Raw genomic sequence first — 27,569 nt, 5'->3', positions numbered from 1 at the left:
AATAAGTAGCAGGTACTTCCATCTTGAGACACCAAAGTTTAGAGAGAGTTATCCTTGAGGGTAGGGTGGAAACCACAAGAAAGTGGGGCAGGCCCAGGCGTCATTGGCATTAGGACATCAAAGAGTGGTTGGAATTGTCTGTGGGGGAGGCGACCCACCTGGCAACAGATAGAAAATAATACAGGGCAGCTGTCAGAGCAGCTACATCACTTCAGTGATATGGCAAATATTGAATCAACTTCCATCTTGTAACTAAAAGGAGAACTCTCTCTTGTAGGTCCTCCTTAGAACCTTCAATGGAGACAAATCAAAGAACCCCATCCCATGGGGTGTTAGACTATCCAGGGTGTTAGCAAACACTAATTCGGAAAAGCATTCCTCATGGATTCTTCGGTAGCATATGATCCAAACTTCCTGAAGATGTTGTTCTTGTTTCTGAAAGGAAAATTCTGTTACAGGGTTCTGCACAGACTCTTTAAAAAGTGTTTGAAAAGCTCATTGAATTGTTCTTTGAACTCTCTAAGGAGGCTGTACTTGGAAACTTTAGGGTGGATTTGTACTAGTTGCACACAGCATGGTGCATATCAGGAACATGGCCCAAACTACATCACTCTGGCAGGAACCTTTGCGGAGAACCTCAGACTGTCACACTAGATGATCTGCTGCCGAATAAGATCTCTCACTATGAACCAGCGGCTGTTGAAATATGTGCCATGCCTCCGTTCCTAATTTTTGGGTGAGAGATTTATGATGTGTACTTCCAGTGGGTTCTTTGAGTGAAGCAGGAAATAAAAATAAAATTCCTCTGTGCGTCTCCAGGCCCAGACCTAGAGTACGTCTGGGACATTCAGCACGGCTATAAACCTTTCTCTGTTCATCCACACTCACGCCGTTCAGGTTGATGTGAGTTTGCTTGCAGGCATATCATACCCAAACAGCCATGCCAAGATTGTTTGATGACGTCCTTCACCAGCATTTGGATGTTTTTTTTTTAATGATTCCATTTTGTCTTGTACTCAAGATGGCCAGTCTTCCTATGTCTCATTGTTTCAAGTCTCAATGCACTGTTCGCGCTCTCTCTCAGAAAGCTGATAGAGAGGCTGGGGCATAATTGTAGTGAAATCCTGGCATCATTTCATGGGCATTAGGAAGCTGCTGAATCAATAACACTCGCTGTCCTAGAGATATTGGAGGAAACATTTCAGAATGTCCTGATGTCCTCCACTGTCCCACAAAGTGGGTGAGAACATTCCAGTGAAGGGAAATTAAGTAAGCAAGTCCATCAGCCTGATCAGACAGGCCACCTTGCTAACAGGATAAAACGTTTTTTCATTTTGAGTTTTGCTGCTTTGCCTGGTTTTTCAGTTCACTGAGTGAGAGAAATGTGGTTTGTTTTCTATGAACAAAAGATACTGGGCTAATTGGAAGTTGTCTCCATCAATCTAGTGGGACAATGGACAGTTTGTACTCCTGCCTGGTCCAATGCTCACTCTTGCTCCTCGTTTTGCACACAGATTGCTTTTGAGCCACCTTAAGAGTTCTTTGAGGGTTCTTTGAATGGTCATCAGTTACAGCTTTGTAAAGAGATTTTGCTTTTTTTTTCTCTTGAAAAAGATATCCTCCGTTGAAGGGGTTTACCTAAACCCTTTAACTTTTCTTCTACTGGAATAAACCATTGAACCATCAGGTTCCTTACTTTGGACAATTTGAAGGTTAAGTAGCAGTAAAAATGCTACCTAATGTGTCTAACAAGGTCTATACAGTATAGTGAATTATGTACCGTACTTAGGCCAAGTTTACATTAGACCGTATCTGTCTCGTTTTCTTCGCGGATGCACTGTCCGTTTACATTAAATCGCCTGGAAACGCCGGGAAACGGGAATCTGCCAGGGTCCACGTATTCAATCCAGATCGTGTCTGGTCCGGTGCTGTGTAAACATTGAGAATACGCGGATACGCTGTGCTGAGCTCTAGCTGGCGTCGTCATTGGACAACGTCACTGTGACATCCACCTTCCTGATTCGCTGGCGTTGGTCATGTGACGCGACTGCTGAAAAACGGTGCGGACTTCCGCCTCATATCACCTTTCATTAAAGAGTATAAAAGTATGAAAATACTGCAAATACTGATGCAAATACTGCCCATTGTGTAGTTATGATTGTCTTTAGGCTTGCCATCCTTCCACTTGCAAGTGGTAAGTGATCTGCGCTGGGATCACACACACAGCGGCTCAGTCCCGAATCACTGCTCGTGCGCTTCACTCGCGCGCTCTGTGAGCTGCGCAGGGCCGGAGTGCGCACCCTCCAGAGGGCACTCGCTGTTCAGGGCGGAGTGATTTGGAGCGCAGGATGCCTGCGGAGCCGAGCGTATCCGTGTATTGGCGTTGCTGTGTGCACGCGAATCGTGTATTGGCGTTGCTGTGTGCACGCGAATCGTTTTAAAAACGTTAATCTGATGATCCGCTGATACGGTCTAATGTAAACCCCACCTTAGTTTCCATGTTTATTGGGATATTAGGTTTCATTTTTCCTGACAAAAATGAGATTATTGAGAGTGCACGAATGGCTAATGGGTTTTACTTCAACTCTGTAAGACTAACAAGAATATTCTCTCTTTTAAGTCCTACCTAGAACCTTCAAGATTTCCCCCAAAAGAACAAATTGAAGAAACCTGTAGGGTCTTTTTTTCTTTTGTTATTAACTTGGAGCATGAGAAGTTAAGGATTTTAATCTCTTTCAGTTGTTGCTGATCACATCACACCCAGTCATCATACCTCAGTCTTACACCACGGCTGTCTGATCTTATCTGCAAAGTGTCAATGTGGCTGCTGGTTCTCATTCTGACTAATCAAGAGCCATACTTGATCTTAGCCTTCAGATATTCAACTATCAGCTGTGACTCCTACTTAGTTGAAACAAAACCTGAACCTGCAGCCACACCAGATAAGATCAGACACCACTGGCATAGGCAAGATTTTAACAGCTCTTGTTGGGGCATCAGTGTAGCGCAGTGGTACACTGGGCACTTTTGCTGCCTCTCAACTCCAGGGTCTCTGGTTTGATCATGAGACTGGGTTACTCTTAGGCCCTGTCCACACGGCAACGGATTCAGGTGAATCCGATACAGTTGTTTATCGTTTCGGCCTGGCGTCCACACGGCACCGGCGTTTTGGGTGCCCCAAAACGCAATCTTTTGAGAACGGGTTCCAGAGTGGAAAGATCTGGCAACGTTGCCATTGCGAAGTCGTCTGGATGAGTAGAATGGATTTGTTTACGATGACGTCACAACCACATGACTGTGAGTGCTTCACGCCGGGTAGAAGTGTAACGAACTCGATGTGAGTTGTCAACAAATCCTATAACTTGGTTCATGAAACGCGCTTACAAAATATTTTCACTGTGAATATTTGTTGTGTAATGGTGCAAAGTGAGAGAGAGAGAGAATAGCCCTTAGGGCAGAGTCAATCCCGCCAGCAAAAATAGGGAAAAAAAGGAGCGATCTCACCTCTTCAGATGTTGGTTTAAGTCCTACAATACATTCCTCAAAAAGGGCGTAGAACAACAAATTAATCCATCAACGTGTAGCATTCAATTTATTCCGGACCATTAAAGACGCCGCCTTCCGCGTAGAATCATACGTCATCCTCGCCGCCATATTGGATGGGTCAAAGCGGAGAATAAAGATGCCTCATTCATGTGCTGCGTTTAACTGTACCAACAGGTTTGCCGTCCAAACGAGATCACATGGGATTACCTTTCACAGGTGAGACTGGAAAAATACTTTTCATTGTATTTGGTCATTATAATGTAATTTTACCAACAGATTTTTCTGACTTTGTGGCTAATATGAAGTCTCGCACATAATAGTTTATGCGCATGCGTCCTTACTTCTTCTATTGTTCTGGTGTCTCTGAAGGGACCGTCTTACAGCGGCCCTAGAGGTGTGGCATGTGTATTGCATCGTTTTCAGCAAGCGTTGCATTGCCATATGGACCTGATATTTTACTTATCGTTGCCCATTTGGATGCGATATTTTTTTAAATAACATCTCGTTGCCGTTGTCGTGTGGATGTAGCCTTAGTTTCCTCCAGGTTCTTCCATTTTCTCCCATCTCCCAAAGGCATGCTGATAGTTGGACTAGTTTTGTAAATTGCCCTGGGTTCCTATCCAGGGTATGTTCCCACCTTGGGATTGGCTACGGATCCACCACAACCCTAACCAGGATAGAGCACTTATTGAAAATGAATAAATGTATGAATGAATGGTTTGTGGGATCACAGTGTCTTTTGACTGGCAGGAACTTGAAGGAACTTATTGTAATGCATCGCTTTCCTGTGATTTGAACAAACACTTTTAAGCCTTTAAGTACCTCTGAAAGGGTTGAATACCTCATGTAAGTCTACATAATCTCTTAAACTAGGACCCAAGAACAAATCCATGTACAGTTGTTTGTTAGACTTCTGAGAAATTGCATGTTGTTTTCTTGGAGCTGTACAGTGAGACGTGCACTGGAGCTGACCAAGAGCAGTGTTTCAGATTACCCTTAAAGCTGAATGGCTCAGTGTCAACATTCTTGTAGTAGGTATGTGCTTTTCTGGTCATTTGAACAAGTCAAGTACGTGACTGAGAGAACAAGGATATACTCAAGTACTCAAATTCCCAATGATGGTTGTTCTTGTGGTGAATTTATATAGGCGGTTTGTGTTCTCAACAAAACCTACTGACAATAAGTCATGCTTGTGTGGCTAATATCTGAATTTTAAATGTAAGTTTTATGTTTAAATATCAGGTGATGGTACACTGTATACACTGTATACAGCTCTGTGCTGTAAACCTTCCCTTTCTTCAGTTTTATCAAAGTGTTTCCACATGTCACTGGCCATTCTTGACACCATAAGTAGCTAGCATGTGGTACAGCTCTGGTCAATAATGAGGGGCTCCAAGTGTTCCAGTCACAGACTATGAGGGTTGAGGGTTATACCTGGAGGACGCTCTTGACTCTTACAGTAATGCTTTTATGGCTGAGGACTACAGTTGTCTTGCTAACTTTAGGACTGCAGTTGTCATGAATCAGTTTTGCACTCAAGTTTCCATCAATGAAGAGTTTATAACATCAACGAAACTGACTTCATGTTAAAACTGTTAATGTTATAGTCATGCTGTCTGTTGTTGCCCAAATGAGGATGGGTTCCCTTTTGAGTCTGGTTCCTTTCGAGGTTTCTTCCTCATGTCGTCTGAGGGAGTTTTTCCTTGCCATCATCGCCACAGGCTTCATCATTGGGGATAGATTAGGGATAAAATTAGCTCATGTTTTAAGTTGTTCAAATTCTGTAAAGCTGCTTTGCGACAATGTTTATTGTTAAAAGCGCTATACAAATAAACTTGACTTGACTTGACTTGACTATGAGATTATTGCCTGTCTTTGTAGGGTGCATGTTTCTGCCCCCATAGTTACTGTAACCAAGCATACCTTATTTCTAGCTCACAATGCCTCTGTAACCAACTGAACAGCAGATTGTCTCCAAAACACTACTGCAACTACAGCTCCTGCTCACAGTGGCTTTGAAACTAATAGCAACACAAAGCTACTGTACCCAGTCAGACTGCAGCTCCTATCCAAAAGGCCGCTGTACCCAATCAGAGGGCAGCTCCTATCCAAAAGGCCACTGTACCCAATCAGAGGGCAGCTCCTATCCAAAAGGCCACTGTACCCAATCAGAGGGCAGCTCCTATCCAAAAGGCCGCTGTACCCAATCAGAGGGCAGCTCCTATCCAAAAGGCCGCTGTACCCAATCAGAGGGCAGCTCCTATCCAAAAGGCCACTGTACCCAATCAGAGGGCAGCTCCTATCCAAAAGGCCAGTGCAAGTAATCAAAGCTGTTATTTGTCACATACATTACAGTACAGTGAAATTCCTTTCTTCACATATCACAGCTTGCTAGGAAGTTGGGGTCAGTGCTGAGTTTCCCAAAAGCAGGTGAGCACAAAAATCATGGTAGCGTGAGCAGCACAATGAATGCTTTCTCTCTCTCCTGGTTAGGATGCTTTTAGCATTAAGAGGCTTTTGGGGAAACCCACTGCAGAACAGGAGGACAGTTCGGGTCATGCTTATGGGCTCAGCAGCGTTAGCTTGCTGCTGCTGGGGCTTGAATGTCTTCTTCTGAGCAGTAACCCAGAGCCTTCACCACCAAGCCACCACTCTCGACCCATAAGTCCACCAGAACTAAAATGCCACTGTAACCAATGAGACTGCAGGTTCTACTAAACTCCCACTGTAACCAGTCAGAGCTACAGTTTCTGTCTAAAATACCACTGTTACCAACTAGAATGCACAAACCAACTTTTGGTTAAAAATATATTCAACAAATGTAGAAGACTTGCATACAAATGAATAAATAATTACATTGTTAATATATTATAATTCATGTAAACAGGATGTGCAATAAACCTCTTTAGACCACCGATTTCATTTTCTCAGCTATGAACTTGTTTCAGCCAATTTATAGGCAAATGGAGTTTTTGTATTTTCTTTATTTCTTGCTGTGTGTGTGTGTGTGTGTGTGTGTGTGTGTGTGTGTGTGTGTGTGTGAGTGAGAGAGAGTGTAAGATCGTAAAATTAGTGGTGTTGTATAGAAGCCAGAGCCAGACGTAATGTTAAGGAGGCAGGAGGTGGGGGTGTGGTCAGAAACTTGATATTAGGAGGTGTGTTTGTGGTGGGACTTGAAGGGAGTGCAGTCTTAACACTGACGTTATCGTCATCAAGGCCTCACAATCCAGGTTTAGATGCAAGTTGTGTCTGTTTATCGGGGGTGGGGGGTGCTTGCGGGGAATGATGTTGCAAACTGTCGCTTGGTTACAGAAGAACATTCTTAACACCTCATAAATCTCACCTGCCACCAGGATGCCAGAACCCCCAAGCTCCCAGCATGCCAAGAGGAAGTCAAGTCAAGAACAACGACGTGCTCAGAATGTGGAATGTTCGGCTTCTCTATACATTCACTGATGCTTATCCCACCCAAAGAAATGCCACAATAATGGTCCGATCCATCCATCAAAGCTTACAGAACAGGTTAGGGAGGAATGGTTGAGTATGTGAGCTACTTTAGTACAGAAAAGCAGGTCAGTATGACGGCACTGCAGTGTTTCTCTTCTCTACCAGAGGAAACGAAGGCATGAAAGGAAGCCAGTTTTATGAGATGTTTTACCTCTGCTCCAGCGTCAGCTGCTCAGGCTTTTGGAAAGATCTTTGTTTAGATTGCAAAACATGGCTATGATGAAGTACAGTATGTTTGCAAAGTGTCGGGACATGCAGGCAGGATGTGAAGGAACCTTCTGGAAATAACTGCTCATTTATTTAATTTCTACATCCATAAATAATTCACTGTGCATTGGCTATAAAAGAAGAGATAATATGACAAAATCACAGACCCTCACTGAAAGGAACCAGTCAGGGGAATCTCACTATCCAGTGTTACCCAGGACAGGTTCTCTTTTGAGTCTGGTTTCTTCCTCATGTCACGTTTGTCATTAGTGATTGAAATTGGATTGAAATAGTTTGGGGCTGGTGCAGTGATTGACATTGCTGGCTCATTGCTCCAGGGTTCCTGGTTTGATCCAGAGCTCAGGTTACTGTTTGGGTGGAGTTTCTCATGCTCTCCCTGTGGAGGTTTCCTCCAGGTTCTCCAGTTTCCTCTAAAAACATGCTGGTGGAATTGGAACTATAAATTGTCCCCAAGTATGAATATGTGGTTGCAGGATGCCCTTTGATGGACTGATGTCCCATCCAGGATGCATTCCTACCTGATGCTCCATGTTCTCGGGATAGGCTTCAGATCTGCTAGGATAAAGTGGTTACTGAAGATCAAGCAATGAATGAATGAACCGGACAGTAAAGCACTGTAGATATAAATCACTAAACATGCATAGCCTTTAATAATTCATCTATAGGAAGCAGTCAGGGTTTGTATGGGATTGTACTGTGTATGATGGATATGAGATCACCTTTAAATTCCGGAATAGCAAAAGTGGAATACTGCAGAGAACGTGAGCAGGTGTTGGAGGCCACGTTGTACATCTCCAGCAGCCAGTGATGGGCATGGATGGGGTAGCTCTCTGCCTGTGTCAGCAGTTTCCTCACTCTCTGCCTCTGGGGTTGCCTCAGTCTCTGCTTTTGCCTCTGTTTCTGTCCCAGTCTCTGCCTCAAGGCCTTTGCATGCTCTTGCGACAAGGCTTTCGCAGATAGCTTTTCGCAGACAGTTGTAATTTATCGTTGAGCGGGGAGTAATAGGCGTGCGCGATGTTATTCACCGCCACAACGCAAGGGGGCGCAAAGTCGCGAAATCGCTAGGAGTAGTTGGTGGGTGTGGTTAGTGGAGTGTTTATCCTCCGGAGATAGAGATAATGACTAGAACTGGAGTCGTATAGATGTACGTACTTCCTCACTTCCTCGATCAACCGCTCTTCGTGCTGATCCATCTTCGCTCATGTTTTTAAAAATGGCGGTCGTGAAAACAAACCAAACCGGGAAAGTAGGGAAGCGGAAGTGTGTGTACAGCGGATGTAGAGTGGACCAATCAGAGCCCTCTTGTCTGCGACGCTGTCTGCGAGGCTGTCTGCAGTGGTCACAATTTTTGGGAGGTGCGCGCAGAGCGTCTGTGAAGGGGGGGCTTCGCAGACGCCATCTGCGACGCCGTCTGCAAGGACTGGGTTGTCAGCATAAATTGGCCTTCAGTCTCTACCTCTATCACTTCATTGCCTATGTCTCTGGCTCTTTCAGTGCCTCTATTTCTGTCCCAGCTTCTGCCTCTGTCATTGCCTTTGTCTCTGCCTCTGTTTCTGTCTCAGCTTCTGTCTCTGCCTCAGCATATACCTCTGTCACGTCACTGCCTCTGTCTCTGTCACTTCCTTTGTTTCTGTCTCATTCTGTGCCTCTGTTTCTGGCTATGGCACTGTCTCTGTTTTGATCTCAGTCTCTACCTTTCTCTCTACCTCTGTCTCTGCCTCTGTTTCTGTCTCAGTCTGCCTCTTTTTCTATCTCGGTCTCCACCTCTGCTTCTGCCTCTGCTTCTACCTCTGGCACTGCCTGTGTTTGTGCCTCTGGCACTGCCTCTGTTTCTACCTCTGGCACTGCCTGTGTTTGTGCCTCTGGCATTGCCTCTGTTTCTATTTCAGTCTCTGCCTAAGCCTCTACCACTGTCACTGCCCACCTCCCCCTCTCTGTCTCTCAGTCCCTGTCTCTGCAGTCTCTCGTGCAGATCCTCACTACAGTGATAGATCTGGATTTTCCATTTGTGGCACTGATGCTGCTCCAGTTTCTTCCTTCCCAAAGTAATCAGTCAGCCTCGTCAGCACCCTCCCCCACCCTCATGCTAATGGGCTAATTTAGTCCACTGACTCAAATGCCACATGTGAACCTTCTTATACAGGATGCAGATAAAGAAAATTGATTATAAGTCTGTAGTGAACATCAGGATGAGAGATATGATCATATAATATCAGTGCTGTGATATTAACATCATGATGCACTTCTGAGTATTGTTTTATTGCTGTAGTCAGTTAGCAGTGTTTATAAAACGCCACCGTTACATGCCGTTGCCAGACTCTGTCCGGTTCACAAGTAGCTTTTAATGTCTAAGCATTTTACTGTTCACCCTTTATTGGTTAAATACTGAGACAAATCAGATATCAGTTCAGTGTAATGTTTTATAACTGAGTATTGTACAACCCCAATTCCAAAAAAGTTGGGATACTCTGTAAAACATCAGTAAAATCAGAATGTGATAATTTGCAAATCATGGAAACCCTATATTGCATTGAAAATAGTACAAAGACAACAAATCAAATGTTGAAACTGAAAAATTTTATTGTTTTTTGAAAAATCCTTGCTCATTTTGAATTTGATGTCAGCAACACGTTTCAGAAAACTTGGGACAGGGACAACAAAAGACTGAAAAAGTTGTGTAATGCTAAAAAAAAGTAATTAGGTTAACTGGCAACAGGTCAGTAAGATGATTGGGTAAAAAAGAGCATCCCAGAGAGGCGGAGTCTCTCAGAAGTAAAGATGGGGCGGGGTTCACCGCTCTGTGACAGACTGCGTGGGCAAACAGTACAACAATTTAAGAATAACGTTCCTCAATGTAAAATTGCAAAGAATTTGTGGATCACATCATCTATGGTCCATAATATCATTAAAAGATTGAGAGAATCTGGAGAAATCTCTGTATGCGAGAGACAAGGCTGAAAACTGACACTGGATGCCTGTGATCTTCAGGCCCTCAGGAGACACTGCATTAAAAGCCGACACGTGTCTGTAGTGGAAATCACTGTATGGGCTCAGGAACTCTTCAGAAAACCATCGTCTGTGAAAACACTTCATTACTGCATCCACAAATGCAAGTTAAAACCAGATATAAACAATATCCAGAAACCCCGCCCCCTCCTCTGGGCCCGAGCTCTTTTACGATGGACTGAGGCGAAGTGGAAAACTGTCCCGAGGTCTGACGAATCAAAAGTAGAAATTCTTTTTAGAAATCATGGACACCACGTCCTCCAGGCTAAAGAGGAGAGGGACCATCCGGCTTGTTATCAGTGCGCAGCTCAAAAGCAGCATCTGTGATGGTATGAGGGGACGTTAATGTACGTGACATTGGGTAACTTGCACATATTGGAAGGCATCACTAATGCTGAATGATATATACATGTTTCAGAGCAACATGCTGACATACAGACAAAATATTTTTCAGGGAAGGCCTTCCTTCTTTCAGCAAGACAATGCCAAACTGCTTTCTGCACATATTAAAACTGCATGGTTCTGTAGTAAAAGAGTCCGGGTGCTAAACTGGCCTGCTGCAGTCCAGCCCTGTCTCCCATTTAAAACATTTGGTGTATTATGAAGCTCAAAATATGACAAAGGAGACCCGAACTGCTGAGCAACTGAAATTGTGTATCGTGCAAAAATGGGACAACATTTCTCTTTCAAAACTCCAGCAATTGGTCTCCTCAGTTCCCAAACATTTACAGAGTGTTGTTAAAAGTAGATGTGATGCAACACAGTGGTAGACATGCCCCTGTCCCAACTTTTTTGAAACGTGTTGCTGACATCAAATTCAAAATGAGCACATATTTTTCAAAAAGCAAAATTTCTCAGTTTCAACATGTGATCTGCCGTCTTTGTACTATTTTCAAAGAAATATAGGGTTTCTATGATTTGCAAATTATCACATTTTTGTTTTTATTTACAGTTTACACAGTGTCCCAACTTTTTTGGAATTGGGGTTGTAATATAGCATTTATATCAAATGATATTCTGTTGACAGGCTTGTACAACCCCGATTCCAAAAAAGTTGGGACAAAGTACAAACTGTAAATAAAAACGGAATGCAATAATTTACAAATCTCAAAAACTGATATTGTATTCACAATAGAACATAAGCCTCGGTCACAACCGGCCGTATGTGCTCCTACGGCCGGTCTACGTGCAAAAAATGCAAGAAACGCACGGAGGGCGCGCGTGTGATGTGCTGATTTTCGAGCCGTAGACTGGCCGCAGACTGGCCGCAGAGGTTCTTTGTCATGTCAAACAAACTCTACGGGCGCTTACGTTTTTTTTTTTCAGGTTGCAAGACAAACTTACAGCCAACACGCGTCTTTCTCCACTAACAAAAAAAAACGCAGCGATTTGGGAAACGCCAAAAATCGCACGGCCAAAAAATCGTACGTCCGGTTGTGACCTAGGCTATTGACAACATATCAAATGTTGAAAGTGAGACAATTTGAAATTTCATGCCAAATATTGGCTCATTTGAAATTTCATGACAGCAACACATCTCAAAAAAGTTGGGACAGGGGCAATAAGAGGCTGGAAAAGTTAAAGGTACAAAAAAGGAACAGCTGGAGGACCAAATTGCAACTCATTAGGTCAATTGGCAATAGGTCATTAACATGACTGGGTATAAAAAGAGCATCTTGGAGTGGCAGCGGCTCTCAGAAGTAAAGATGGGAAGAGGATCACCAATCCCCCTAATTCTGCACCGACAAATAGTGGAGCAATATCAGAAAGGAGTTCGACAGTGTAAAATTGCAAAGAGTTTGAACATATCATCATCTACAGTGCATAATATCATCAAAAGATTCAGAGAATCTGGAAGAATCTCTGTGCGTAAGGGTCAAGGCCGGAAAACCATACTGGGTGCCCGTGATCTTCGGGCCCTTAGACGGCACTGTATCACATACAGGCATGCTTCTGTATTGGAAATCACAAAATGGGCTCAGGAATATTTCCAGAGAACATTATCTGTGAACACAATTCACCGTGCCATCCGCCGTTGCCAGCTAAAACTCTATAGTTCAAAGAAGAAGCCGTATCTAAACATGATCCAGAAGCGCAGACGTCTTCTCTGGGCCAAGGCTCATTTAAAATGGACTGTGGCAAAGTGGAAAACTGTCCTGTGGTCAGACGAATCAAAATGTGAAGTTCTTTATGGAAATCAGGGACGCCGTGTCATTCGGACTAAAGAGGAGAAGGACGACCCGAGTTGTTATCAGCGCTCAGTTCAGAAGCCTGCATCTCTGATGGTATGGGGTTGCATTAGTGCGTGTGGCATGGGCAGCTTACACATCTGGAAAGACACCATCAATGCTGAAAGGTATATCCAGGTTCTAGAGCAACATATGCTCCCATCCAGACGACGTCTCTTTCAGGGAAGACCTTGCATTTTCCAACATGACAATGCCAAACCACATACTGCATCAATTACAGCATCATGGCTGCGTAGAAGAAGGGTCCGGGTACTAAACTGGCCAGCCTGCAGTCCAGATCTTTCACCCATAGAAAACATTTGGCGCATCATAAAACGGAAGATACGACAAAAAAGACCTAAGACAATCGAGCAACTAGAATCCTACATTAGACAAGAATGGGTTAACATTCCTATCCCTAAACTTGAGCAACTTGTCTCCTCAGTCCCCAGACGTTTACAGACTGTTGTAAAGAGAAAAGGGGATGTCTCACAGTGGGAAACATGGCCTTGTCCCAACTTTTTTGAGATGTGTTGTTGTCATGAAATTTAAAATCCCCTAATTTTTCTCTTTAAATGATACATTTTCTCAGTTTAAACATTTGATATGTCATCTGTGTTCTATTCTGAATAAAATATGGAATTTTGAAACTTCCACATCATTGCATTCCATTTTTATTTACAATTTGTACTTTGTCCCAACTTTTTTTGGAATCGGGGTTGTAATACTCAAGTCCAGGACTTGGACTCTCGTCCGACTCGTGCTCTAATTTTAAGGACTTGTGACTTGACTCGGACTTGAGCAGTGATGACTCGGACTCGTGCATTAACTACATTAGGACTTGGAAATTGGAGACGAGGACTCTGATTTTTTCTTTATTTTTTGTAACATGCCATAATAATCTGGCTTAAGATATTTGTTTCTACATTAATTTTGTACTAATTTCGTGTAAGGGTGTCACACCTGCGCACCTTGGCTCATGCATCAGATAGACTCTCAGGCGCTCCGGACAGCGCTCGCGCCAAGCAGACTCTCACGCGCACTGTAAACAACTCGCACCTGCACAGGATTAAGGCGCAAACAGCGCGCCGATATAAAAACTGTGAAAACACACTTACTTTGCGAAGTATTGAGTTGTGTTGCTGACACGTTACCGAGCCTTATTTCCTTGTTTGGTTTCCTGATTTCCTGTTTCTCGTCTTTGATCCTGCTGAGTCTACGATAGCCTGTTTGTTCCTTGCTCGACCTATTGCCTGTGTCACCATTTTACAATTTTGCCTGCCGTTCTGGATTGTTTACTGTCTTCACTTGTATTAATAAACACGCCTTCTGCACTTACATCCGTCTCCCAACCGTCTCTGACAGAAGACTTCACACTCCCTGATAAAGAGAAGCACACTCACCTGTTCATACGCCATGTTCAGGAACAAGCTAATGTTAATGGCGCTGAAACAGACACCGTCACATGGTGCGGTTGGAGTCTTCTTCTTGGACTCGACTCAAACTCGACTCGGATTTTTTTAATGACTTGGACTTGATTCAGACGTGAACACTGGGGACTCAAGACTGGACTCGGACTCGAGGTTTAGTGACTCGACTACAGCACTGTCCATTGACTATGATTTGGATTTTTTATTTGTTATCATTTTATTCAATTCAAAATTTAAAACTGCTTTTAAACTTCTGAAATTCACATTCTTGTGGCACAACATATTTTAAATTAATAATTTCCTCATCATTAATTATCAAGTTTGAACACCTTTAAAAATATAAAGTATGTAATACAAATTTGATTGTTGATTAATTTCCTGTGAAATAAAAACCGAAAAGCCAGAACAGTAGAAAATTCAGATCCCGGCTGAATCCCCAAAGAGTTCCACGAGGATATTTAGTGCACTTCATACATCATTTAGGTGGGGGGTGGGGGTATTTATTCCATTATTGCCCGGATGTCAGTTCAGGGTTTTTGAGTCTCATCTCATTTTGTACGACTGAAAATAACTGCCCCGGGGCATCGCCAAGATGGCCGTTGAGTGAACTTTGGTCAAAGTCGGGCTTTTTTTACTGACCTGATTCTTCTTTCTTCCACAGGCTCATGCAGCATGTACACACACACACACACACACACACACACTAACAGCAGTAGGCAAAGAGTCTACCAAGATGGAGGATATATCTTCAACATGAGAGTGTGTGTGTGTGTGTGTGTGTGTGTAAATACTTAGCACTTTATGAGGACCCAAAAAGGTCTAAATGTCCTCACAATGATTGGGTAGTGTCAAAAATAATTAGATAGATAGATAGATAGATAGATAGATAGATAGATAGATAGATAGATAGATAGATAGATATTTCAAAACCAGCTTTTTTTAAACTACAAGAGCTAAAATATTTCCTTTTGATCACTGATTAAGGCTTTAAACCCTGGAGGGGAAAAAAAAGTGTGTGTGTGTGTGTGTGTTGGTTGAGGGGGATGGGGGCTTTTCTTGATAGATGCACTTCCATGGAAGGGTGCGTAAATATAACTGTAAAACTATATACGTGTAGACCGTGTGTGTGTGTGTGCGCGCGCGCGCGTGTATGTGTGTATGTGTGCATGCGTGAACATTTGTGGTTCTCACTCTTCTTTCTATCTTTTCTATCTCTTTTCTCTTGCATTCTTTTATACAGTCACCAGTGGAACCTGTTTTCCCCCCCAAGGGCCATGCTATTTTTAACAGAACTGGAGACCAAAGAAGTGGGGGTAGGGACTCTATTCACACCGTGTGTGTGTGTGTGTGTGTGTGTGTTTGAATTGCCTGCAAAGTGGAAACTCAGAATTGCACCATTTCCAACCTCTGTGCATTTGAGCTATAAAGGATGCCTCTATGTTCGTCTTTTATGGTATATGGTATTCGTATGGGCGCTGTGTGAGACGGCTGCCTCTCCAGTAGCTCTGTAGTTTTTAGCTCTTCAAACCTGTTTTTTCCACCTTTTTTAATTTTTTGCTCTTCTTACAAAGACATAGTGTGTTTAACTATATAACATGGATATTTTTAACTTTAACATGCAGCCAGGAGCCAGTTTTCTCACTTATTCGAGAGAGGAGCTGCTGGCCCTGAAAACAATGGGACGAGCCGGGATACGACACCCCATCCCGGCCGAGCTGAGGAGGAAACCCAGGGGGTGGAAAGCCAGAGCTAAGCTAAAGGTTAGGCTAGCGGACAACCGGCGGGGCTACAAACCATCCATTCCCTCCGTTATCATGGGGAATGTGAACTCCCTGCCGAATAAAGTCGACGAGCTTTCCGCTCTGAACAACCAGCGGATTTACCGGGAGAGCAGCTTATTTATCTTTACAGAGACATGGCTAACACACCTCGGACCTGCTGGGATTCACTGCTGTGAGAGCCGACAGAGACACTAACACATGCGGGAAAAGCAAAGGCGGGGGACTCATCATTTATGTTAACAACTGCTGGTGTAACCTGGGACATATCTCCATAAAGACAGTTTTATGTTGCCCGGACTTGGAGCTGCTAGCTGTTAGCCTGCGGCCATATTATCTGCCAAGGGAGTTCAGTCACGAGATCACCGTCTGTGTTTTACATCCCTCTGAGGGCAGCCGCAGCCGCTGCATGTGAGAGGATTCACTCTGTCACAGCAAGGCTGCAGACACAGCACCCTGAGGCATTTATCATCATTTCTGGGGACTTTAATCACGCTACTTTGGACTCTACTTTGGCTGCTTTTTACCAGGCTATGGATTGTCCAACAAGGAACAACAGGACAATTGACTTGCTGTATGCTAATGTGAGGGATGCATACAGAGCCACACCCCTCCCCCCACTAAGGAAGTCTGACCACAACCTGGTTCTTCTACAGCCGAAGTACACCCCCCTGGTCCAAAGGCAGCCTGCAACAACTAGCTCCATCAGGAGGTGGTCCCCTGAAATGGAAGATGCCCTCAGGGACTGCTATGACATCATGGACTGGGATGTGCTGCTTAGCCCACACTGTGAGGACAGAGAGGGGCTGACACACTGTCTGACGGATTACCTCAACTTCTGTGCAGACGTGGTCTCCCCCGCTAAGACTGTACAGTGTTACCCTAATAACAAGCCATGGGTAACATAGGAAGTCAAAGCTGTCCTCAACAGGAAGAAGGCCGCCTTCAGGACCAGGGGTAGGGAGGCAATGAAAGCAGCACAGCAGGAGGTGAAACGCTGCATGAGGGAAGCTAAGGACAGCTACAGGAGAAAGGTGGAGCAGAAGCTGAAGGAGAACAGCATGAGGGAGGTCTGGGAATGTATGAAAACCATCACAGGCCACAACACAAAAACCAGAGTCGTTGAGGGGACAGTGGAGAGGGTGAACGAGTTGAATGACTTCTTCAATTGGTTCAACCAGCCCATGTCCCCCCCACCCTCCCCGCAGCCATCTCTCCTTCTTCCCTCAACACACCTCCCCCCAGTCACCACAGCAGCCCCTCCTCCCCCACCTCAACACAGACTCCTCCATGCATTACTGCAGACCAGGTCAGAGGTCAACTGAGGAAGCTTCACCCCAGGAAAGCAGCAGGCCCGGACAAGGTGTGTCCCTGACTACTGAAGACCTGCGCTGCTGAACTGGGTGAACCACTCCAATGCATCTTCAACCTCAGCCTGCAGCTGGGGAGAGTGCCAACCCTCTGGAAGACATCATGCATCGTTCCAGTTCCCAAAAAGAATAGGCCCAGAGAGCTGAACGACTTCTGACCGGTGGCACTCACTTCACATCTGATGAAGACATTGGAGTGGCTCTTCCTCAGCCTCCTCAGACCCCAGGTACAACATGCCCAGGACTGTCTGCAGTTTGCATACTGGGCAGGTGATGGTGTGGAAGACACCATCCTCTACCTGCTACACTGAGCCCACTCGCATCTGGATAAAGGAAATGGCACAGTGAGGATCCTCTTCTTGGACTTCTCGAGTGCCTTCAACACCATCCATCCCCTACTGCTTCAGGACAAACTGAACAGGATGCGAGTGGACCCCTGCCTGGTCATCTGGATCTCCAGCTACCTCACTGACAGGCCGCAGTACGTCAGGCTGAAGGACATCACGTCTGACATTGTGATTAGCAGCACCGGAGCACCCCAGGGCACAGTGCTGGCCCCTCTTCTCTTCACCCTGTACACCGCGGACTTCTGCTACAGCTCGGAGCTGTATCACATTCAGAAGTTCGCCGATGACACAGCTATCGTTGGGTGTATCAGTGACGACAGAGAGGAGGAGTATTGGAGCCTGGTGGGGGACTTTGCTGTGTAGTGCAACAGGAACCATCTGCAGCTCAACACCTCAAAGACCAAGGAGCTGGTCATTGACTTTGGGAGGTCCAGACCAAGGTCACGACCAGTTCTGATCGAGGGAGTCGAGATGGAGGCTGTGGATTCCTACAAGTACCTCGGGCTGTGGCTGGACAGCAAGCTGGACTGGACTTGTAACACCAATCACTTATACAGGAAGGGACAGAGCAGGCTATACTTCCTTAGGAGGCTGCAGTCCTTTAACATCTGCAGGAAACTCCTGTGGATGTTCTATCAGTCTGTGGTCGCCAGTGTCCTGTTTTACACCATGGTGTGCTGGGGGGGCAGCACATCCAAAAAGGACACATCCAGGCTGGACAAACTGATCAGGCGGGCCGGCTCTGTGGTCGGCATTAAGCTGGACTCTCTGGTGACGGTGGCGGAGAAGAGGTCTATGGACAAACTACTGAACATCATGGATGATGCCAGTCACCCTCTGCACACCGTCATCAGCACCCAGAGGAGCCTGTTCAGTGACAGAATGCTCCTTCCCAAGTGCAGGACGAACAGACTCAAAAACTCCTTTGTCCCTCACGCCATCAGACTGTACAACTCCTCTCTGGGGGGGAGGAGGGGGAACAGGAGGACAGAGGACGGGAAGGAGCAGCAGCCTAGCCTGACAAAAAGCAATACCGGACAATGTGCAATATAAAGTGCAATATCTTTCCTCCTTCCCACACACACACTTACCGTCCCTCCCTCCCTCCCCCTTCATCTCTTCCCCATATCTTATTCTTTTATATTTGTATATGTAAATACTTAATTTATTTTAATTTATCTAGAAGTTTTTCTCTATTTCTTTTCTCTGTTTATCTGTAATGATGCTGCTGGAATCTTAATTTCCCTGAGGGAACCCTCCCAAAGGGATCAATAAAGTTTTATCTAATCTAATCTTTTGTTCGCGCAAAGCCGAGCTGCTCACTGTGACGAGTAATGAGTGATTTGAGTGAGTGATGTATGACTGAGTGATGAATGAGTGATGTGTGTTTGAGTGATGAGTGAGTGATGTGATTGAGTGATGGTTGGTGATGAGTGAGTGACGAGTTAGTGATGTGTGATAAGTGAGTGATGTGTGATTGAGTGATGAGTGAGTGATGGGTGGTGATGAGTGAGTAACGAGTAAGTGATGTGTGATAAGTGAGTGATGTGATTGAGTGATGTTTGAGCAATGGGTGAGTGGTGGGTGGTGATGAGTGAGTGATGAGTGTTTGAGTGATGAGTGAGTGATTGGTGGTGATGAGTGAGTGATGTGTGATAAGTGAGTGATGTGTTTGAGCGATGGGTGGTGATGAGTGAGTGATGTGTTTGAGCGATGAGTGAATGATGTGTGAGTGAGTGATGAGTGAGTGATGTGTGATAAGCGAGTGATGTGTTTGAGCAATGAGAGTGATGTGTGAGTGAGTGATGGGTGAGTGATGTTTGAAAAATGAGTGAGTGATGTGTGACTGAGTGATTAGTGAGTGAGTGGTATGTGATAAGTGATGAGAGAGTGATGTGTGACTGAGTGATGAGTGAGTGATGTGTGACTGAGTGATGAGTGAGTGATGTGTGACTGAGTGATGAGTGAGTGATGTGTGACTGAGTGATTAGTGAGTGAGTGGTATGTGATAAGCGAGTGATGTGTTTGAGCAATGAGAGTGATGTGTGAGTGAGTGATGGGTGAGTGATGAGTGAATGATGTGTGACGGATAGGAATATCTGACAGGTTTGACCTTTTGGGGATTCTTCCAAAAAAACAAAACAAAAAACAACCAAACAAAAAACACTGCGGGGGGGTCTTTTTAATTTTATTTATTTATTTATTTAACAAACTAAAAGAGCAGTGGTTAGTCAGGGTTAGCACTATATTGACATCTAGGCATCAGAAACACACACACGCATGTATTTCTGTGCATCCAGACACGTGCAGATTCGGACAAAATCAGAAAGCAACAATTTGGCTAAACGTAAAACGTGCACCATTTTGGTGAAGCAGCAGCAGGATGTCTCTCATTTCACTAATAGCTTTAACGTTTTCTAAATGGTTTCCTTTTGCACCAGAGACGAACACGAAACAGTGTCCAAGTTACCAGTTGGAAGTGCAGTCCAACACTAACCTATTATTAGCTGTGGTGCTCAAATACCCTCCTCCCGAAAATAAATAAATAAATAAATAAACTGCATCGAATCCTCATGAATGTGAGTCACTCGTTCCAGTATGACATCTACTGGTAACGTCAGTTATGTCAGTCACTGTGTTATTTGGGGCACGTTTTGACTCACGATGCTAAACTGGAGGATTCCGTTGCTTGTTAGTTTTATAAGCGAGGAAACTTGACGTGACAGAGCTACAAAACAAAATCTACAGCAAGCTAAACCTCCACTACCAAACATGCCTGAAAAAAAAGACATGACAATTTGATTTAATTTCAGTAATAAATAACACCATTAAATCTGTTAATTAATTAATTAAATAAATAAATAAATAAATAAACCCTGCTATATCTTTCTTGGGTGGGTTCACGCTGGCCTTTTTTATGCAAAAGGAAACATTTAAAATAACTAGTGAAATGACAGATTTCCTGCTGCTGCTTCACCTTGAGTCGGGAAAAAACACAAAACAAAACCCCTACCTTAATAAAGTTATTTATAAATCATCCAGAAACAGGATAAGCATTTTTTAACTGTTTATATGTTTTTATGAAGTACGCTGACAATTAATTCACCATACAATATTTTTACATACTTCCTTCATGACTGTAAACGTAAACACATTTATTATTATTATTATTATTATTATTATTATTATTATTATTATATTTACATGATTTTAATGACTTGAAAATGTACTTTGATCTAAGGTGACCTTTTAAATAAATAGAAGAAAATATTAATATATTTTTGAATTTTTGTTTGTATTTATTATTAATTCAAGCAAATAAATAAAATCTTAATAATCTAAATTTACATATTCGCTTAATTAATTCTTTACAAAATTGTTAATTAATATTTACTAAAAAGTTTTTCTGTTTCCCCACAAAAAAATATTGCTTTTCCTGAGAAAAGATCATCTGTAATGCTGGAGATGTTTAACATCATTTCTAGTTTCTACTTCAGAGCGATTGTATTAACTACTGAGTGCAGAAGTTTACACACCCTTCAAAACTGTGTTTAAATGAATGAAATTAAATAACAAGGTATTATTAACTGCCTTTGATTAAAACAAAAAAGAAAGTGTTCCTTCATTACCATATTATTAAATGACTTGCCTTGTATGTTTATGATGATGGTTAGAAGTCTTAAATCTTCATAAAATACAAAATGAAATATAAATTCCATGCTTCAGGTCACATGACATTAATACATATTAATGCTTATGTTCACCATGGCACTGAAGGATAAATGTTTATTGATTGATTGATTGATTGATGTCCAGGCTATAAAACTTTATGACTGCAGGCTTCATTCATAAAGGCTTCAGATGTCAAATCTTTCAGCACACAGGCTGGACTTTGTCATTTCACACCAGGCAGAAGTGTTGAAATATTCAGAAATGTAATTATGCGATTTTGTGTGTGTGCGTGCGCGCGGAAGAAAAATCTTGACAAAGGCGTAAATGAAGAGATGCTCTCGGGAAAGCAGGGTGAAATTGTGCACTGTGTGCTGTATCCTGTTACTGTGGTGACAGCTTTAAGGAAATATATGAGCTAGAAAACCAGAGATTTTTCATAAATTGGTCAAAAATTATGTGAATAAAGTCACATGATTATTGTGCAAATCGAAAAATGCTGCAAGTGTTGATTCATTTTCTGGAGCAGCAGCTCTGACAACAGCGCAAACACCATCACAGTTTTATTAACACAGCTGTTAACCCTGTGAACCAGACCGACACAACGTCACATCCCTTATTCTCTGTAGAATTTCTCAGCAAGTTTTCATCACAGCGAGTTGATTTGCATATCACATGAAACGACACGACTTGACCTTTCCGAAGATGTTACAGGCTTGTCTATATGACGAAGTCTTGGCAAGAAAAATAACTTTGAATTTACATCATATTTAATCCAACTTACATAGCGATCTGCATCAGGCTCTGTGTCCATCTCCACACACACACACACACACACACACACACACACACACACACACACACACACACATTACTCTTGTTTGAATTACTCATGAATTCATCACTGTACAGATATCAAACACATATCACAAGAAAGAGCAGAACCGAGCTTTGTAATCATGGTATGAAAACATCAAACTTCTGCAACGTAATATCTTTATTAATTTCTTCACATCACAGCATACCACAGAGCAAAATAAACAGCAGAACTTACACTTTATGATGATGCGAGATGTTTCTCTGTGTGATAAGGCGTAGTTGAGTAATCTGGTTTTGAACTCTCAGCAAATAAAACAACGACATTCATTTCCATTCAACATGAAACACATATTTTTGTAAATTGCTAAATCATAGTTTCCCACCATCATGCTTCTGATGTTGCCAGATTCCAGACATAATCTCCCCAACACAGTTATGAAAAGATCTACTGACATAATTTTATAGTAAGATACATGTAACAATATTACAATTTCATAAGACGTGATCATTTCCCCCCTTGATATAAAGGCTAATGTAAAAAATTTGCAAGTATTATCATATCAAGTGATGGAAGATCTGGATATGTCTGTGAAGGTTCTCAGTCATCCAGGTCATCGTAATCCATAGGTGCTAAAGAAGGCAACTGGACTTGCTTGAAATCCTTGAAGATGTTTCACCGCTTATCTGAAAGGTTTCTTCAGTTCTGTCTGACTAGTGGGGAGTTCCAGGTGTTTATCCTCTAGTGGCCCAAAAGCAACCCTAAGGAGAGTCGTTGAGGTCACATGGGTTGTTGACCCTCTCAGGCCCTGTCCACACGGCAACGGATTCAGGTGACTCCGATACAATTGCTTATCGTTTAGGCCTGGCGTCCACACGGCACCGGCGTTTTGGGTGCCCAAAACGCAATCTTTTTGAGAACGGGTTCCAGAGTGGAAAGATCTGGCAACGTTGCCGTTGTGAAGTCGTCTGGATGAGTAGAACGGATTTGTTTACGATGACGTCACAACCACATGACTGTGAGTGCTTCACGCCAGGTAGAAGTGTAATGAATATCACCAGGAAAAAGCCTTACAGAGCACTAGTGAGAGTGAAACACGAGCTTGGATATTATTATTATTATTATTATTATTATTATGATGTTCAGTGTTAGTTCACAGTAGTAATGCAAGAAGCAGAATAGTGACAGTAATAGTGAAGCAAAAACATGCAATTGTACAAACACTGCAGCTCTACAGCAAAATATTCATTTATAAAATGGTCTGATACTTAACACCAGTAGTGCCAATGATCTCATTGCGATGCGAGTTGTCAACAAATCCTATAACTTGGTTCATGAAACGCGCTTACAAAATATTTTCACTGTGAATATTTATTGTGTAATGGTGCAAAGTGAGAGAGAGAGAGAGAGAGAGAGAGTGAGTGAATAGCCCGTAGGGCAGAGTCAATCCCACCAGCAAAAATAGGGAAAAAAAGGAGCGATCTCACCTCTTCAGATGTTGGTTTAAGTCCTACAATACATTCCTCAAAAAGGGCGTAGAAGAGCAAATTAATCCATCAACGTAGCATTCAATTTATTCCGGACCATTAAAGACGCCGCCTTCCGCGTAGAATCATACGTCATCCTCGCCGCCATATTGGAAAGGTCAAAGCGGAGAATAAAGATTAGCTGCGTTTAACTGTACCAACAGGTTTGCCGTCCAAACGAGATCACATGGGATTACCTTTCACAGGTGAGACTGGAAAAATACTTTTCATTGTATTTGGTCATTATAATGTACTTTTCCGAACAGATTTTCCTGACTTTGTGGCTAATATGAAGTCTCACGCATAATAGTTTATGCGCATGCGTCCTTACTTCTTCTGTTGTTTTGGTGTCTCCGAAGGAACCATCTTACAGCGCCCCTAGAGGTGTGGCATGTGTATTGCATCGTTTTCAGCAAGCGTTGCGTTGCCATATGGACCTGATATTTTACTGATTGTTGCCCATTTGGACGCGATATATTTTTAAATAACATCTCGTTGCCGTTGTCGTGTGGATGTAGCATCAGCCATCCTGTAGGTGTTGGGGTCACTGGGGGCTGGGTGTGAACGATGTTAGCAGCCTAGAGGATCGTTAGGGTGATCTGTGGGTCGTTGTGAGTCATTGAAGTCAGTGGAGTCTTGGTGTGGATGTGTATTCAGTTTTCTGGGAAGTGTGCCACAGACTGCATTGTAGGTGGCTGATAAGTGGTGTCTCAGGCCAAGTTTACATTAGACCGTATCTGTCTCGTTTTCTTCGCGGATGCACTGTCCGTTTACATTAAAACACCTGGAACCGCCGGGAAACGGGAATCCGCCAGCGTCCACGTATTCAATCCAGATTGTGTCTGGTCTGGTGCTGTGTAAACATTGAGAATACGCGGATACGCTGTGCTGAGCTCTAGCTGGCGTCGTCGTTGGACAACGTCACTGTGACATCCACTTGCTTGATTCGCTGGCGTTGGTCATGTGACGCGACTGCTGAAAAACGGCGCGGACTTCCGCCTTGTATCACCTTTCATTAAAGAGTATAAAAGTATGAAAATACTGCAAATACTGATGCAAATACTGCCCATTGTGTAGTTATGATTGTCTTTAGGCTTGCCATCCTTCCACTTGCAAGTGGTAAGTGATCTGCGCTGAGATCACACACACAGCGGCTCAGTCCTGAATCACTGCTCGTGCGCTTCACTCGCGCGCTCTGTGAGCTGCGCAGGGCCGGAGTGCGCACCCTCCAGAGGGCACTCGCTGTTCAGGGCGGAGTGATTTGGAGCGCAGGATGCCTGCGGAGCCGAGCGTATCCGTGTATTGGCGTTGCTGTGTGCACACTAATCGTTTTAAAAACGTTAATCTGATGATCCGCTGATACGGTCTAATGTAAACCCCACCTCAGACCACCTCCTCTGTTCAGTGGCTAGCAAAGAATGTTCTGGGGGAAAAAAAGAAGATACACCATGTATGGGTCAGACTTAGGCCCTGTTTACATTATTTCGAATCAGCGGATCATCAGATTAACGTTTTTAAAACGATTCGCGTACACACACAAATAGCAGGAAGTGAAGTCCGCGCCGTTTTTCAGCAGTCGCGTCACATGACCAACGTGTCATGACCAACGCCAGCGAATCAGGAAGGTGGATGTCACAGTGACGTTGTCCAATGATGACGTCAGCTAGAGCTCAGCACAGTGTATCCTCGTTCCTCAATGTTTACACAGCACCGGATCAGATATGAACTGGGTTGAATACGTGGGCCCTGGCGGATTCAAATTGTTCCGCCTGTGGAGTCGTTTCCCGGCGTTTTAATGTGCACGGACAGTGCATCCGCAACGAAAATGATTCGGATACGGTCTAATGTAAACACCACCTTATAGTGATCAAGATAAGAGCTAAAAAATAAAGGGAGTGAAATAACCCTGAAAATAGACCAGGATTCATAGGGTTAATGTAATTGTTTGTTTTCTTTGTTTCTATAGTAACAAAAACATTTAAAGCAGAAAACGTGAAATTATTGATACAGTGTTGTTTTTTGTAAGATGTTTCTTTACATTTCCCTGGTGATGGAACGACTGTTTATAGCTGCTATAATGTAAGAGAGATCAGGATGTTTCACAGACGTTCCACAACATTGTCATGTAACTATAAATGGATAAAAAGTACAACGTGTTGTTTTTTAATTAACAAAATATCCTCGTGGTTGGAAAACGGCTGTGGTACAATTAGTGACCACTTAGAGCTTGTTAGAGTAACTCGGCTTCATTACACCATCGCATTGTTGATTACTTTCCTTACAACACCCATCCCAATATGATTCTCTCTCTCTCTCTCTCTCTCTCTCTGTTCCTCTGATAGCGTGTGCACACTTTCAGAAATGAGAGACACATTCTCTCCCAAAATATCCTTCATTCCAATTATCCAAGGTCATCCCCCATGTGTGTGTGTGTGTGTGTGTGTGTGTGTGTGTGTGTGTGTGTGTGTGTGCGTGCCCATGGTGGCTCGAACGTGCAGTGCGTCAGTGTGAAGAAAACAGATGAGGAGTTCCTGTGAGGAAGGATTAGCCTCATTACACAGAGGCGAGGCTGGAATTCCAGCTGGCTGTGTGCTGGATAGCTTTCAACTTTAATCCAGATGAAATGGCAACAGCAGGAAAGCAAACAAAGATGGTCATTAGTGCGCTTCCCTGCTTCTGTTTCCTCACCCTGCTCACCAGGCACGAACCGAAGGTACCACTCGCCGTCTAGCAGGTCCCGCTTGTAGACGATTTGTTTTTGTTTTTTAAATGTCAATGAATGTAGGAGAGTGTAGACATTCCCACGGATCTAATTAAAAAGAATTCATGGAGAGGAAAGAATTCCTGTGGGGTTTGGAAAGAGTGAAAGCATGAGAGAGAGAGACTTACAAACTTTTACGCATTTTGCATAAGCGCTCCTCATTTTAACCTCAGAGTATATCTGAAATGATGGACGGTTCCCGATATTTAATGATTATTCACCAAAGGTGGAGGGAATATCAGTGAATAATATCTGAGATGAAGTCGGGGTTATTATTTAAATAATATCGTCTGGCTTTTTTTCGTGGTCTATCAGATATATTCCATTCAGCAAGCATGATACTGAACGAGTCGAAGACGAGGAGCTGAATGGAATATATCTGATAGACCACGGAAAAAAGCCAGACAATAATATTATTATTATTATTATTATTATACATTCCTTTCGGGTGCTCAACGCGTCTTTCTCTTTCAAAATTCTCTCAAAATCTTCCATATTTAATGAAGCAAACCTGGCGGCCATGTTTGTTTACAAATTGTCACAGTCACTCGCAGGCGTGGAAGTTTGACCTCTCCGACTTGTGACTTCATGTTGCCTTGACAACTGTGCAATATCGTAAACCATATTCAACGCTCATTCTCCACTGGGTAGAGTGACATAATACACGTAGGATAAGCGATATGCTAACGATATTGCATGCTATCAAACCAAATGAATGAAACCTGCTAGAAGTTTTGATTCCATTGAGAAAGTGTCCTGTATGGATAATAATTCCTGATATTTCACTGAGCCTGAGGCGGATAATTGTTTTAGTATAAAAACACAGGTGATTATTTTGAAAAAAAAAAAGGTATTTAGAAAAAAATTATTTCAAACTTCAAAAGCATTAACTGTATAAATATACACGGTGATCTGCACTATTATTGGCACCCCTGCGTTTAATACTTTGTACACGCCCCCCTCCCTTTACCAGTAAAACAGCCCTGAGTCTCTCCTCTAACATTCTATAAGGTTGGAGATCCAGAGCGGGGCATTGAGCCCATTCCTCTTTACACAATCTCGACCCTCTCTTGTGCTCTCTCTCCTCTTCAGCTCCGCCCACAGGGTTTCACTGGGGTTCAGCTCAGGGGACTGAGATGTTCAGGGCAGAAGCTCGATTCTGTGACTCTCAGTGAACCATTTTAGTGTTGATTTGGACAGATGCTTCGGATCATTGTCCTGCTGGAAGATCCAATGACGACCCGGTTTTAGTTTCCTCTCAGAGGAGCCAGATTCTGATTTAAAGTGTCCTGGTGTTTCATGGAGTCCATGATGTCATGGACCCTAACAAGGTTTCAGGGCCTTTGGAGGAAAAAC

At 43.4% G+C, this 27,569-nt stretch overlaps 1 protein-coding gene across 5 annotated transcripts in view; it reads left to right on the top strand.

Moving 5' to 3' along the window:
• thrab (thyroid hormone receptor alpha b) overlaps positions 1-27,569 on the top strand; it is a 333,280-nt gene that overhangs the window by 141,429 nt on the left and 164,282 nt on the right. Inside the window, exon 3 of one of the 5 annotated variants that reach the window (XM_060940346.1) lies at positions 15,186-15,258. The exons of the other annotated variants lie outside the window; for them this stretch is intronic. The gene's annotated coding sequence lies outside the window, so the exon portion shown is untranslated. The remainder of the gene's footprint in view (positions 1-15,185; positions 15,259-27,569) is intronic. 5 annotated transcript variants of the gene reach the window in all.

Source organism: Neoarius graeffei, chromosome 14, assembly GCF_027579695.1.
Source record: "Neoarius graeffei isolate fNeoGra1 chromosome 14, fNeoGra1.pri, whole genome shotgun sequence".
NCBI lineage: Eukaryota > Metazoa > Chordata > Actinopteri > Siluriformes > Ariidae > Neoarius > Neoarius graeffei.
Note: the sequence above shows the minus strand (reverse complement) of the source record. Positions and strands in the feature narration are given on the sequence as shown.